This window comes from Canis lupus, chromosome 4, assembly GCF_011100685.1.
Source record: "Canis lupus familiaris isolate Mischka breed German Shepherd chromosome 4, alternate assembly UU_Cfam_GSD_1.0, whole genome shotgun sequence".
NCBI classification, from domain to species: Eukaryota; Metazoa; Chordata; class Mammalia; order Carnivora; family Canidae; genus Canis; species Canis lupus.
The window spans coordinates 66,478,360-66,494,625 of NC_049225.1; the positions used below are offsets into that span (position 1 = coordinate 66,478,360).

At 36.2% G+C, this 16,266-nt stretch overlaps 1 long non-coding RNA gene across 1 annotated transcript; it reads left to right on the plus strand.

Annotated features, from left to right (window-relative positions):
• Window positions 1-3,702: 3,702 nt before the first annotated feature.
• Window positions 3,703-10,364, plus strand: LOC111095615. The gene is made up of 2 exons (XR_005358496.1): window positions 3,703-3,861; window positions 7,914-10,364. It is a non-coding gene; the product is annotated as an uncharacterized LOC111095615 (long non-coding RNA).
• The last annotated feature ends 5,902 nt before the right edge of the window (window positions 10,365-16,266 follow it).

Below are 16,266 nucleotides of genomic sequence, written 5' to 3' on the forward strand. Positions count from 1 at the left end.
TTTAATGAGATCCTTGTTTCTCATAGTGTGGTCCAGGGACTGGCATATTGGCATTTTCTGGAATCTTCTTGGTATACGGAATTTGGGGGCACCAATCTAGACTGACTAAATAAGAATCTGCATTTTAAAGAGATTAATAAGCAATTCATGTGCATATTAAAATTTGAGAATCATCATCCTAGATTCTGTCTCCTTAATAACTTTCTTTTTTTTTTTTTTTGGAAGATTTTATTTATTTATTCATGAGAGACACAGAGATAGAGGCAGAGACATAGGCAGAGGGAGAAGCAGGTTCCTCACAGGGACCCTGATGTGGAACTCCATCCCTGGACCCTGAGATCATGACCTGGGCCAAAGGCAGACACTCAACGACTGAGCCATCCAGGTGTCCCACTTTTCTCCCCTTTTAGTCTGGAAAAAAGAAATGTCGAAGAAATAGAGGGAAATATCAATGCAAGTTCTAAGCCAGTTAGACCTGTATTGGTGAGTGTGTGTGTATACGTGTGTGTCTGTCTGTTTGTCTGACAGTAATATACATATGACAGCATTACTCCTTTACCAGTTAACCCTGACCAAAATAACATTGCATTAAAAAAATCATCCCAAAACTGAAAAAGAGGGAAAATGGAGAGCCAAATATATAACTTAAATCAGAATCATACGAAAAATATGTTAAAAATTCAAATTCTAGGAACAAAATTGGCTTAAAACACTAAATCATTTTTACTCACTTATCTGCACATTGGCTGAAGATTTTCTAAGCTGGGCTTATTTGGATGGTTCTAGTGGTCATTATTGGACTCACCTCATGCTTCTGAAGCCTGAGGGTGCTTCTACCCCACATGATTGATAGCTTCCTCATGAGACCAGAGGCATGCCCTTCTCATTGCACTGGCAAAAATGCTAAACTACAGAGTCAATCATGCTATAGCTCTAGAAACCTATTTATGTCATATATGACCAGAGATAGTCAATCACATTAAAACATCCTTTTTCAAGGGGTGGGAAAGTCTGCCTTTTCTACTACGGAAAAGCACTGAACATTACATGATAAAGAATATGGATTTATAATTCAATTCCTGTGGATGGAGTGAAGAATGAAAAAGTAATCCACTTTAACACAAATCCCCTTTTAAAAATAGGTGACACCACATCATAAAGATCTAGCAATTTGTAACAAGCAGAGATGCAAAATCTGGCCCAGTGGTGGTTAATCTCTCCATACTATGTCCCCATAGTCAAGCCCTTTTTAAATTTTTCTTTTAGAAGAAGTTATTTATAATTGTAAAATTAATCACCAAATTATGTTTCATAATTTATACATTTATAAATTTGATTGAATTCCTTTCATGATCTATAGAGGGGTCAGTAAACAATAGCCTGCAGGCCAAATCTGACCAAACACCTGATTTTGTAAATAAAGTTTTATTGGAACACAGCCATTCTCATTTGCTTACTTATTGTTTATGGATGCCCTTGCAGAGTTGAACAATTGAGATAGAGATCATATTGCCAGCTGAAATATTTACTGAAAAGTTGAAAAAATTTACTCTCTCACCCTTTACAGAAAACTAGATAGATACTTCTGCCTATCATATTAAAGGCATGTACCAACCAACCAATTCCTCTTAGATATCATCAAAGATTATCTTCTTTCAAAAAGAAGAAGGTTTTAATTACTAACAGAGCCAGGGTCTCAATGCACATTTAGCTGACTCTAAAGCCAGTACCCTTCCCAGGATCCCTCACTGTGTCCACAGTATTTGCACTCTTTTTAATGATTCCACCTATTCTGAAATGGGAGGGAAAAAGAGGGACCAATGTATCAATTACACCAGAATCATGTGAAAAAAAATTGTTAAAAATTCAAACTCTTGAAATAAACTCTATGAGTGAAGACTTAGAAATCTTAACAAATGATATGTGATCCTTATTCATTCTAAAAAGAAGGAACAAGAAGTCTAAGTGAAAGAAACAACTTGTGGTGTTGAATTTGAGGACTGTTATAAAAGCTTCACATCATTATGGTAATAAATTGAGAATCAATGAGTTTGGGAGAAATGAAGAGAACTAAAACCTCCATTTGAAATTGTCTAAATTATACCTGGAATACATTCTATTCTAGCCCTTCCCTGGTTTCTCACCTTGGCTCTACTTTTGTTGATTATGATTCTCCTGGGAGTCTCCAATCCATAAGTAATTCAGGTAAATAAAAAACTTGGGAGGACAAGTGTAATGTCTGCATGCTAGATACACAGGTGTCTATTTTATGCATGGAATTTTCTAATAACCCACTTTGCAAAAGTATTTGGAGCAGATTCTAACAACAAAAAAATGACACAACATTAATGGAATAGAAATATATTATCTTAGTGTATATTGTGAATTTTCTTTGATTCAAAATGTTGAATGTGACTTTCTTTTATTCAGAAGTTTCAGTAAAAGACTAAAGCTAGACCAATTGTTATTGGCATTCCATTTCCCAGGTTCAGAAAAATGTCTCGAGTGGGTTCTGGCCTCTAAGCTGCAGGGCTTGCAAAGAGGGATCCGAAGCAATACTACTACTACTGCTTGGGTGATATACAGAGGAACAGCATTGCTTTTCCCATCCAAAAGCCAAAATATGTACTGGAAATCTTTCATAAAGCCTGGAGAGTACCTGCCCAAAGAGATGCCTGCCATCTTGTCTTTCCCAATTTAAGACTTTCTGAGATACAGAGATAAGAAGCCCAACTCAAGCCACTGCTAGAGGAGATTCCAGTGAGAAAATTCTAAGGATAACATCCTAGAAAGCTTAGAGTATGTTATACTATTTTTTTCAGCTGCTTTCCTTCAAGTATGAGGAAAAATTAGAGATACCTGACATGCATCTTTTGAAATTTGAAAATAAGGTCATGTTTCCTCTTCTGGTAGAGAGATTTCTGGGGCCTGGAGGTCTAATGGAATTGGCTATGGCTTCTGGTCTTGAAGGGGCCATGGCAAAATGTATCTGGGAAGAAGATGGAGCAACTTTATTCTTGGTTCTCTGCATTTTTTTAAGAGTACAAGAGAGATTGCAATGGTTCTTGATGCTCCATGCAAAGGTGCATAAAGGTTAGTGGTGGGCTGCTTAAAAGGTCAGAGAGGTCAAGTGATTACGCATCCATACCAGAGAAAGGATTGATGATTCTGTACCTTTGGCTTGTCGAAGGGAGTCAGGGCTGTCCTTTGGAAAGGGAAAGGAGTCTGGGGCAAGAAAAAAAAAAATCTCATATATCACCTAAACATCATATTAATAAAGGATAGTAAGAGAAGATGAGATAATCAATACCCAAGTGAAGCCAGAGACATTTCTTACCTGAAACACCATTGCTTCACCTTGTCCCCAGTAGCAGAGAGTAAGTGCCTAGAAAGGGAAGACGATAAGGTTTCTTTGAGCCAGAACCTGCCATATTATTCCAAGAACTGAGGAGGTAAGCTTTTAGCCTGTGGTGGATCAGGAAAGCAGATGATCCTTGAACTGACATTAAAGTTTTTACAATGAAAATGAACATATCCTGTACCACAACAAACAAAGAAAAATGTCAGCTAGTAACTAGAAATAATTTCTGGGAGAAAATTCTACATGGGTCTCTTGCATTTCTGCTCTTTCTTTCTTTCTTTCTTTCTTTCTTTCTTGCTTGCTTGCTTGCTTGATTTTATTTATTTATTCAAAAGAGACACAGAAAGAGGCAGAGGGAGAAGCAGGCTCCTCGCAGGGAGCTCAGTGTGGGACTTGATCCCTGGACTGGGATCACGCCCTGAGCTGAAGGCAGATGCTCAACCACTGAGTCACCCAGGCATCCCTGCACTGCCTTTTCAAGGAAAGCTCTATAATGAGTGGTAGGTACAGAAGACAGAAACAGTGTCTCCTGAAGCAAAAGGCCAGTATAATAAAACTAATGTCTCAAAAAAACCCAAAAAAACAAAAAACCTTAATGTCTCCTATCAGAGCAGCACTAAGCAAACTTCCTGCCCATAATAAACCATTTGGTTTCTATTAGCTTGGAGTTCCTCTTCTGTAACATAATGTACTATGTGCGCAGGTGCAATATGGTCCTCTTTATGTCAGCCTGTGAGAATCGATACTTAAGCAAATAGCATAAAAATGATAATTCTCTGGAAACTACTATTGTTAAGAGTAACAGTAATCTATCTTTTAGCTCCAAGGAGTCTTGTGCCTTCTACCACTATCAGCGAAACTGGGGCAGGCTAATCGGTCTCATTTTTTATACTTCTTGATAGGGAATACAAAAGAGTGTGTATATCAGGGGATGTGGAAAAAAGGGAAACTTTGAGCACTGTTAGTGGGAGTGCAAACTGGTGCAGCCACTGTGGCAGACAGTATGGAGGTCCCTCAAAAAATTAAAAATAGAATATTATATGATCCACTAATTCCACTTCTGGGTATTTAACTGAAAGAAATGAAAACATTAACTCAAAAAAATGCACCCCATGTTTATCACAGCATTATTTACTATAGCCAAGGCATGGAGACATCCAGAAAGGATTCTTGGCTACTTTTCTTGAATTAGTGATGCACTTATTGAGTCCAGAGACAAATGTAAAATTTTTCTCACCAGACCTAAGTATCTTAATTCCATAATATCCTATTAATAAATCCATCAAAAGTGTTACATTGACTCTTTCCAAGTTGTTACTCAGGGGGAAACGTATATCTATATGTTCTTATTTTGACTTACTTCTTGTTAAGACTTACAATCTTTACATAGTTTCTTTTTTCCTCTGAGAGCAACTGAATTATGAAAAAAAAAAAAGGCTATGAAGTTGATTTCAAGAAAAGTAGCCAAGAATCCTTTCCAGTGGGAGTGGTAACTTCAATTTTCAGATGGTTTTCATATAAATTGTCCCATTTGATTTTCACAAGAACATTAGATAGCATGGCAGGCATTTTTATACACATTTCACTAAATTAATTCTTTCAGAATCTCAACTGGGCCATTGTGGGGATTAGAAATAGAATCAAGAAGGACCTCTCACCCTTTAATTGGTCAATAAATGGTAGCCATCACTGCTATTATTTTACGTGTGTGAAGAGAGAGACCCAGAGTTATTATGGCTTGCCTCAGCCTTTGATGCACAGCCCAAAGTGCCTCACAGAAATTCCCAGTTAATTTTTCCCTTCCAAGAATGGGGATTGATTTAACAATAGAAAAGCAACAATAATAATTGCACTGATGGTATTCCACCTGCAGGACTTCAAGGCATTAGGCTCAACAGTTACTTCTGGACAAAGGGACTGTGCCAAGCCCCTGATCCTGCCCACCCCCCACACTCCCAGTGTTTATCTTTAGAAGAGAAAAAAGGAATCCCTTAGAAAAAGTATTAGTCCTTTTCTCTTTAAAGGTGGGGGAAAACACTTTTTGAAACTACTCCTGCTGTCAAAGTCCAGGCCTTGATTTGTGAAGTCTGGTCTTGGAAAAGCACTAACTCAAAGTAAAATGGATGTACATTTGTAAGCATTGTGTCACCTTAGTGGGATCCGAAAGACCACTCACTTTAAACAAACAAAAACACCAGGCCAGCATCAAGACAGGTAACACAGTACATTAACTGCTCTGAAGCTCAGTGTGAACTTCAGCCTAGAAATTTTGTTTTTAGACATTTTGAAGAGTCAAAAAACTCCCAGAACCTATTCATACATTTCCAAACCTCTTCTTTACCTGAGCCATATGCCTTGGTGGGGAAAGAAAAGCCACAAATGCAAATGCAGTGAAGTTGGTTGCAGAGCAGCTTCCAATCCTCAGCCTCTCCAGATGGGAAGATAAAAGTTGTAATGGTTGAAATAAACTCAGACACAAGCAACAACACGGCTGTTGAAAAGCTTCTCAATGTGCAGAGAAGAAATGCACAACAGTTTCCAGAATATACAGCCTAAAAAGTTTTCTTATTTAAAAAGAAAACCATCTTAAGCATTCCCAAATAAATTAGCTTTGAATATTTCAAGCAATAGGAGAACCTGGTAGTAATCATTCTGATGACTGCTCGCACTTTTAAAAGAATTTTTGCAATCTTTTAATTACATCTGTTTACATTTTTATCTGTCCCCAAAGAGGACCTAGTGTTGTCTTCACTTTCTGGCCTTGGTTCCCATTGACATCAGATTTCTCCATTGAAAATCAAGCAAACTGTATGAAATAAAAGTACAAAGTGTATGATTTTTATCAATCTGTTTTGTTCTCATGGCTTTGCCTATATAAGGACGTTGCTACTAAATTTGTAAACTCAACTGATAGTTTCATTTGAACTGAGAGAGAAAGATCATGTCAGGGCTTGAGAAGCCACAGGGCAGGTAAGAGGGTCAGGCTGATAAAATAGGAAAAGAGGCTAATAGATAGGTCCATATTCTCATCCTAAAAGCTTAACTAAATAGAAGGCTGGCAGATGTTGGAGGGTAAGGTCAGCAAAGAGACTGGGCAGCTGGATTTGATGACCAAGGCTATGTAAGTGGTCAAAAGAGACACAGACCCAAATCAATCGATCTAAGAAACAAAAAGATATCTGGGCATAAAGCCTTGAGGGACCAGGAAAAAACTCTTGCAAATTCTTTGTGAGTGTCCCAAAAGCCTTTTTTTTTTTTTCCCCAAAGAATGGCTGTAAAACATTAAGGGAGATTTTAATGTGTGTCTGGTATTTTGAGATGATTAGAAAACATCTCAAAGCCTATACATCTAGATGTGTATTGTCCTGCATATGAATCACCAAACAAAATTAACCTTTAATCTGTTGAGGCTGCTGTTAACAAACTCAGCTTTGAAATTTCAATGTTAAAATTGCTGTCACAGCCTACTTAAACACCACACAGTGAGATCAATGATATTCTTCTTGGAAAAGGCAAACAGATTTTTGTTTATGCTTCTGCCTGTCTACTCTGCTTCCAAAATCTCACCCCTACACTCACTGTAATCTCAAATCAAGGTAGAAGAACAAATTAGTCATGGCAATCAGACATTTTAAAATGAAAATGTGGAACTGCTGCCTCAGATGACCCACAGTGGCCTAGTGAGAGTGGTACAGAAGGATTCCTGGCATGGGATGGCTCATTCTCAGTAGGCATTAGAAAGTTTCAACTGTTACAAGGGCTTATATGGGACTGTGTCTCACTGAAGTGACTTGAGTAACCCCAGTGAAAGTTCTGAAAAAATACACTTCTCATCATTTTATCTTGGATGTCCCAATTCTGTTGACTGCCATTGCCCCTCTATATACTTGGATGCCGGCTGAATCCCTTCCCAGGACCACAAACAGAAAGCAGCTTGATGCATATAATTCTTAGCCACTTAATGAGTGCCAGTGAGGTGCTGCTGGTCTGAGACAGGGTCTTTCAAACCTCAATGCCTAATTTCGCAGTACTCTGAATAAATGAAGTATTTCCCAAACTTGAGCACACACTGTTCTCAGTTCTTTCTCTTTAATATCATTCCATAAAACTTCATTTGTTGAGATTATACCTTCTAGGATGTTGAACAACATCACTAGACTACCTCTCTCCAACACAAACACACACATATACACATATTCCTGACCAGTTGTTTTCATTTTTTATAATCTCCAAAGAGATGTACAAGGAGAGATGGTCATCGCAGTAATAGTCACTGGGTTGTGAGGAGGGAAGAGGAATCTCAGAATATGGCAACCATTTAGTAGTTACCTAACTTCTAGATTGACGATCTATTTCCCAAACAGGAAAAACAACATAGAAGGAAAATTTTACCTATGTTTAATTGTCAGAGTAAGCATGGAGTACCTATTGTAATTTTCTATCCAATTCTCTTTGTAGTTTATGAAAATTCATCATGGATACTTGTAATGGGTTTATTGTCAATTCTAGTTTATAGTGTTCTAACTTTTGTGATTTTTCTCTGCCTTCACAGATATTTTGTGCAGAGTTGAGACCAGCTGGATCATGGGCTGCAAACCATATGCATTTACACTAGAAACCTCTTTCCCCTTTGGTTCTGCTTCCAATTACTCCCATCTTCTGATTTCCTGGCTTTTTGGCACCTCAGTCCAATTTCTACATCTGCTGCTTAACCATTTGGTTTGGTGACCATCCCTTTCCAAGCTTCTTGAACTTAGGTTCTGCACACACTTCTGAGATCTGTTCATTCCTTTGGCTTTGGTAAAATCGATCTCTGACTCCCAACCTACTATAATTCCAGTTGTGTACTGATACAATCACTAAATGGACTTGTCCCCCCACTACCCAGAATTACAGCCAAACACTGTAATTCATTCAGAGGAGTTTTTCTTTCTGGAGTAGAAGTATTATATTATTATTATATATTTTTAAATATTTTTGTATATAGTCTATGACCTTTTACCACTAAAGACAATTCCCCCTGATGGGGAAAAGAAATAGAAAGTATATTCATTTAGGCAAGGGCCTTAGTTGGGTTTGGCTTGCCAGAGAATATGCTATGTTTGGAAAACAAAAACAAAATTATACATGAGATAATCTGAAGACCTATATAAAGAGCTGAAGCAAGACTATGAAGTGTAATGTAACTAAAAATTATTGAGTTAAGATCTGGAGCTCTTCTGTTTATCATATTATTGTAAACTTAATCGAATCAAACTAAACTGATTCAGAGGATGAATATTGCACTAGTCATGCTGAATTGTATTAATTCTCATCTTCCGTTGTCTCTTTGGAGTCAGAGATGGGAAGAAACAAGAATTTTGATGCATGTAGTGCTCTCATACAAGCAGTGAGGCAGTTTACAAGTGAAGAAAAGTCTGTGCTTTTGAAACGACTGGAAATGATCTCAATGTGGCTTTTCAAATATACCAGTTCAATCTTATTCTAAAATGAAATTATTTAGTTATTAAAATGAAACATAGTAATTTAACTGCTATTGTTGGCAGCTGAAAGAACAGCAGAACTGATTTGGAGAACTCAGAGAATTCTTCAGATATCCTCCAAAAATCAGAAGGCCGGCGTCATGAACAGTGATGTCATTATCTACAAGATGACTCTTCCAGTAATATGTTATCTGTGAGTGTCCTGGCTCTCTAACTTTTCAAACTTCCATCAAATAGTTAAAACATTTACATTATTTATATATTTCTATGGAACAGCATACATTTCTTTCTTTATCTGATTTCAAAATCTCTTTTGGATTAAAAAAGGCATGAAATAAACAAACAACATACTTTTGAGATGTCATTTAATTTGTTTAGTTGCATATAATTTTTCCTTTATGAAACGATTTGATACTTTTCAGTATCAAAAGGCCGTAGCTTCTAAATTTCCTTCTTCCAAAATTCTCTGATCTGGCCGGAATCAGGCATCTGTCAATGGAAGGAGATCTTTCAGTACAGGATCTAACTCATTGAGCTCAATAGCAAACCTTGTGAAGCCATAGTAGAGCTCATAGTTGGTTGGCATGGAACCTGGTCTGTTTTCTTTTCTTTAAACATCTTCTTATTCTTTGGAATATGAGATCAGCATTCTTTAAGGTATTACATCTTTGAATCTAAAGTCTCAGTCTAATGTGAACCAGTTTCCCTCTACATTTCTAGATACCTAGTTTTTAAGATTGATTTTGTTCGCTGCTATACGATTTTGTTCGTTGCTATACAGAACATTTAATTGAATCATACTACTAATGAACAAAGATGATGAGAACTTTTTATTGTTTTGCTCTGTTTTCTTTTCCCCCAATGGCACTTCTTCCCCCAGAAGAGTCTATATTTCAGAATATATAGTCTGTCAACGTTAGTTCATTTCAATGCTGCATTGATACTTGATTGTGATACTGTATTGGGGAAATTCATGTATATTGAAGAGGGGCTGCCGAGAGTGTGGAAGATGGGCAGACAACAATAGCAGATAAACAACAATTAATTAGAGAGAAGAGAGCAAAAGCAGAATTTATGAAACTAGAAATAAGATTAAAATGCAGGAACATATCTGAGAAATTAGTTTTAGTTCAGCAGGACTACAGTTTGATTTTCATAGTGTGGACTCGGTACTGTTAACTGCACGTCTTCACTGGAAACAAAGTTTTCTATAAGGGATAGTATATGCATTGGAAAAACCTCATTAATCACAATTATTAACAACTCTAAATTCTTTGATGGTGAGATCCCAGTCGGTTTATTCTTTGAATAACCTAAAATATTGAATTATCTATTAAAAACCTGATGAATTCCTCAAATGTGGTAGATATTATTGTTCATGAACTGGGAAGTTCTTGGCGTTTGAGAGCTCAGTGTTCTAGGAGGGAAGGCAAAGGGTAAGCCAGGAGTCACAAATCATTATGACCTGGTCTCCAAACATTTGAATGTATACAATTCAATAAAAAATTTTAAGACATTAATCACCAGTATATGTATTTTTATTCATAAATGTTTTGTACATACCTCTGTTTTAATGCCTAATATCTCAAGCTATAATTTATGCTAAAGTTCACTGTTAATGACTTCTGTTATAAATCCACATTCAAATAGTTTTAATTATTTCAGTTTTTTAACTGATTTCCTCAGATAATTTAATTAATCTTAGCAAATGCTTTTTAATGTGAGCTCTGCCATTTTATTTTTTTACTCATATGTGCTTTGTATTATTGGCATTATGTTTAATCCACGGTTTCTTTGCAGATGCTTTTAAAAGCCACTCTTTAAAGGCTCACTGCAAAACTTTAATTTGATAACATAATATATAAATCTAATTATCTGGGTACATGCCAAATTGCCAGTGGGGTCTGTGGGCACAGTCCCTGAGAGGTGAGCCCTCCTAGCAAGCATTTATATGCAAGGAATCTCTTGCATATACACCCAACCTTCATGTTCCTTCCCCAACTCATGTGCAATGTTTTTTTACGTAATACCACCGTTCACTAATGAACCAAATAAAAGGTCAAAACACAGAACTGCATTTTCCATTTGAAAAAGTCTGTAAAGAAAAATGCCAGTAAGCAATTTGGGGAAGAAAAATTTAAGGTAAACTCATTAAATAAACACAGAGTTGGAAATGGAAAGAGCTAAAATTTGTCCGTATGGGGGAAAATAACCAGTCTACCAAAATATAGAATACAGAAAGACGTAAGAAGATAAAGACACTGAGATGAGGTTAATGGAAGGCTTATGAATCTTTTTGGTTCTTAATTTTGAATCCTTGTAAGTTCTTTTGGGGGGGGTGTGAAACATTTAAGTTTTAGCAAATTTCAATGTTATAATCAATGTTATCAATTATAGTTATCATGTTTTACATTAGATCCTCAGAACTTATTCATCTTATAGCTGAAAGTTTGTACCCTTATGTCAACATCTGCCTATTTTCCCCAGCCTCCTGGAAACTATTTTTCTACTCTATCAGTTTACTTTTTTAAAAAAAATTCCACATATTTCTACATACCATGCAGCATTTGATTTTCTTTCTCCGACAGGCTTATTTCAATTTGCACTACCCTCAAGATCCATCCATGTTGTTGCAAAATGGATTTCCTTCTTTCTTAAGGCTGAATAATATTCCATTGTGTGATATATATATATATATATTATATAACATATATGTTTTATAAAACTTATATATATATTATATAACTTATATATGTTTTATAAAACACATATATACATATATATATATATAAAACCTCTTCCATTGTATGACATATATGTGTGTGTGTGTATATATATATATAACTTCTTTATCCATTGACATCTGTTGATGGACACTTAGGTCATTTTCTTATCTTGGCTATTGTGAATAATGCTGCAGAGAACATGAGAGTGTGGATATCTTTTCAATATCTTATTTTCATTTTCTTTGGATATATGCCCAGAAGTGGGATTGTTGGATGGTCTGGCAGTTCTATTTTTATTTGATTTTTTAAAAATATTTTATTTATTAATGAGAGACACAGAGAGAAAGAAGAAGAGACATAGGCAGAGGGAGAAGCAGGCTCCATGCAGGAAGCCTGATTGGGAATTGATCCCAGGATCCCGGGATCATGACCTGAGCCAAAGGCAGACGCTCAACCATTGAGCCACCGAGGCGTCCTCTATTTTTATTTTTGTTGAGGAACCTCCACACTGTTTTCCATAGTGGCTGTACCAGTTTACATTCCCAAAAATGCACAAGGGGTCCCTTTTTCTCCACATTCTCACCAACACTTATCTCTGGTCTCTTTGGTGATAGCAATTCTAACAGGTGTGAAGTGATACCTCATTGTGGTCTTCATTTGCTTTTCCCTGATTAGTGATGTCAAGAATGTCTTCTTCCAAAAAAATGACTATTCAGTTCCTCTGTCCATTTTTTAGTTGGACTCTTATAATCCTTTTGCTATTGAGTTGTATATGTTCTTTATGTGGTTTGGATATTAACCCTTTATCAGATAAATTATTTGCAAATATTTTCTTTCATTCCATACATTACCTTTTCATTTTGGTGATGGTTTCCTTTGCTATACAGACACTTTACAGTTTGATATAGTCTCACTTGTTCATTTTTGCTTTTGCTTGCTTTTTGTGTCATATCCAAAATAGCATTGCCAAAACTTATGTCAGTTACTATATAATTGCTATATAGTTTTGGCTTTATTCTGTTACCACACTGTGAATCCTTAACTCTAAGCAACAATTTTGCAAATGAGTTTGATTGTTTAATCCAAATCCATTAATGATTTGAAATAAGTAAACATGTATGTATATTTATTTAAAATCTATTAATGATGATGGAGCATTAAAATCAACTCTCTAAAGAAAAGTCATACACATAATAGTTCTAAGGATTGTTACCTAAATGTGATCTCTTTTGAATAAAAGAGAGAGAACCATATGGAAAATAACATTTTCTTTAAGGATTTTATTTATTTATATGAGAGAGAGAGAGAGAGAGAGAGAGAAAGCATGATCAGAGGGAGAGGGACAAGCAGACTCCTGTTGAGTGTGGAGCCTGACTTGGGGCTTGACCCCAGGACCCTGACATCATGACCTGAGCTGAAGCCAGACACTTAACTGACTGAGCCACCCAGGTGCCCCCTAAATAACATTTTTAAGTAACTTTTGTGTTAATAAATATGTCAGCCAACAAAGAGTTGCTTCTTGTCTTCAAACTTTGATATAATAATATAATGCAAGTAAAAAGAAAAAGGATACTTCAGTTACTGAAAGTCATTTAACTTATCATTCAGACTGCTTTCTGAAACACCTTCAGATAAGAATTAAGATATTGAAACATATCACACAGTTACTAATTCTTTTTTTAAAGACTTTATTTGTTTGAGAGGAAGCAGGAGTGGAGGGGAAGGGCAGAGGGAGAGGGAGAAGCAGAGTCCCTACTGAGCAGGGAGCCCTACATGGGGCTTGATTCCAGGACCCTGAGATCATGACCTGAGCTGAAAGCAAATGCTTAACTGACTGAGCCATCCAGGCGCCCCAGTTACTAATTCTTAATACACAAATGCTAAAACATAGTTTGTTATTAAAAGTCATCCAAGAGGGGCACTTGGGTGGCTCAGTGGTTGAGCGTCTGCCTTTGGCTCTCAGGTTATGATCCCAGGGTCCTGGGATCGAGTTCTGTATCAGGCTCCCCTCTCTCTATGTCTCTGCCTCTGTGTGTGTGTGTCTCTCATAAATAAATAAATGAAATCTTTAAAAAAAATTTTAAAAATCATCCAAGAAATGCAGATTCACATTGTTTCCTAGAAATTTCTTTTGCATATAATTGGCAAAATGAAGAAACATCCTAGGTTTAACAACACCCTGTGTTTGCTTGTGTATCTTAGCTGCCTTGAGAATGCAAAAATATTTTAAAACCCAGAGATGATATGGATCTAATTTATGGTTTACTGTCTTGCTAAATTAAATGGTTACAGACAACATGCAGAATACACCTTTTTTAAAACTGAGAAAATGCCGTCTGTGCTATTTGTAACAGTTACTTTTATTTAAACAGAAAGACAAAGGCATTCATGTAATTCCTCAGGCCAGCACTGTTTTGATGTGACAAAGAGAAATACTCTTCAAAATGCAGCTCCTTAAGTATGTGTCTGATTTCACACTTTTAGAAAACGTGCAATGTTTCTGGTTTAGCTGGCAAGAATTGAGGAAGATTAAGAAAGTGTTTAAAGATGTTCATTAAAAAGTAGTTATAAAAATGTGAAAGAGACACAGCACCAAGCATGCCAAATAGAGTAAAACTGTCATCAAAAAGATTCAACAGCTATGAAAAGAGTTCTTCAAAATCTGCCATGTTTTTTTTTCTAGATAACAAAATCTATCAATTCCAAATGTCCACATTAGTCATGCATAAAGGCACCAGTGTTTCACAGAAAACAAACACATCTATTCCAAGGAAACCTTGCTTTTTATCACACCCACCAGGGAGGCTAAAAAAAGTCAGCTTCTTGAGAGTTTAATCCTAAGTGAAGTTTTTGTTTTCAGTGAAGTTTTTAGTCGTAAGATGTTTTGCCAGAACATGAACACGATAGCAATTGGGTTTTGCTTCAAGTTTTTTAGTCACAATTTTTATTTTATTTATTTTACATTACATTGTTTTAAAAATTATAGTACTACATTATCATATTAATTTGGGAAATAACACAAGTCATATAAAGAAAAGGTTAAAAATTATTTTCCTTCCCCCAAATCTCTATGTTCATTGCCCTAGGAAAGGTGCTAACAGCTTGATGTGTTTTCTTCCACATGGTTTTCCTTGCTCATAAATGCTTATGAACTTATATATTCATGTATATCCATTTTGATTTTTTTCTTCTTATTGCCCTTGAATTTTTTAAAAACTGAAACAATAACTCTGCAACTTGCTTTTTAAACCAAATTATGTGTCCTTGCCATTCGGATCAATATAGTTGATGATGACCACAATTGCTTTAATCGTTACACATTATCTATTGTATGATTTATTCAATCATTTATGTGTGGCTCAGTGTGTGTGTGTGTGTGTGTGTGCATGTGTGTGTGTGTGTGTAAAAGGTATTCAGGGATCTTCCCTTCCCTATATTTTCCCATTACCAACAATGCTGAAAAAAATATTAAGCACGTATCTTTATACTTTTCTTTCTATGAAACAGAAGGTCAAAAGTGAATTTGCAAAGTCAAAGGATGAATGTATTGTTACTTTTAATAAATATTTAAAAATTAATATCCAAAATGATCTTATAATTCACACTTGGACCATTTATTTATTTATTTATTTATTTTAAAGATTTTATTTTTTTTATTTATTTATTCATGATAGTTACACAGAGAGAGACAGAGAGGCAGAGACACAGGCAGAGGGAGAAGCAGGCTCCATGCAGGGAGCCCGACGTGGGATTTGATCCTGGGTCTCCAGGATCGCGCCCCGGGCCAAAGGCAGGCGCCAAACCACTGCGCCACCCAGGGATCCCTTTTTTTTACATTTTTATTTATTTATGATAGTCACAGAGAGAGAGAGAGAGGGAGAGAGAGAGCGAGAGGCAGAGACACAGGCAGAGGGAGAAGCAGGCTCCATGTACCGGGAGCCCGACGTGGGATTCGATCCCGGATCTCCAGGATCACGCCCTGGGCTAAAGGCAGGCGCCAAACCGCTGCGCCACCCAGGGATCCCCACTTGGACCATTTAATGTGCACCTTCCTATCAGTGAGATTGAGAACTATTTTACACACATTGATCTCTTGGAATATCTTTTTTTATGAATTACTATCATTATCTATGATACCAGTACCTTATATTGTTTGTCTTTTACTTGTAGACATTCCAGTGTTGTTGGTATAGTGTACCTTTCTCTGATTCTTTGAAATTTTAAGCATTATTTCATGTTAACTGGTCATTGAATCTTCACTTAGAAGTGCCGATTGTCCATTTTTCCACTGGGCTTTCTTTTATTGAATTGTAATCATTCTTTCAATGGTTAGATACGAGTTCTTGATCAGTTTTATGTCACAAATACCCTGTTTTCCTGCTCTGTTTCCTTTTTCTTATTACAAAAGTGCCATTTATGAAAATTAAGCAACTCTGAATTTTAATAATGTCCAATATATCATGCTTTTCCTTTACGGTTAGTGTTTTTTTTTTGTACCATGTTTAAGAATTCTTTCTCTGTTCCAAGGATGATGATGTTTCCTTATACCTCAGGAATGTTATTGTCTTGCATTTCATGTTTATATCTTCAATTTCTGTGGAATTAATAGCATGTATGGTATGAGATGAGGATGAAACTATGTTTTTCCTCTATGTGATTATCCAAATTATCCATTTTCTGAAAGGCCAGACTATTC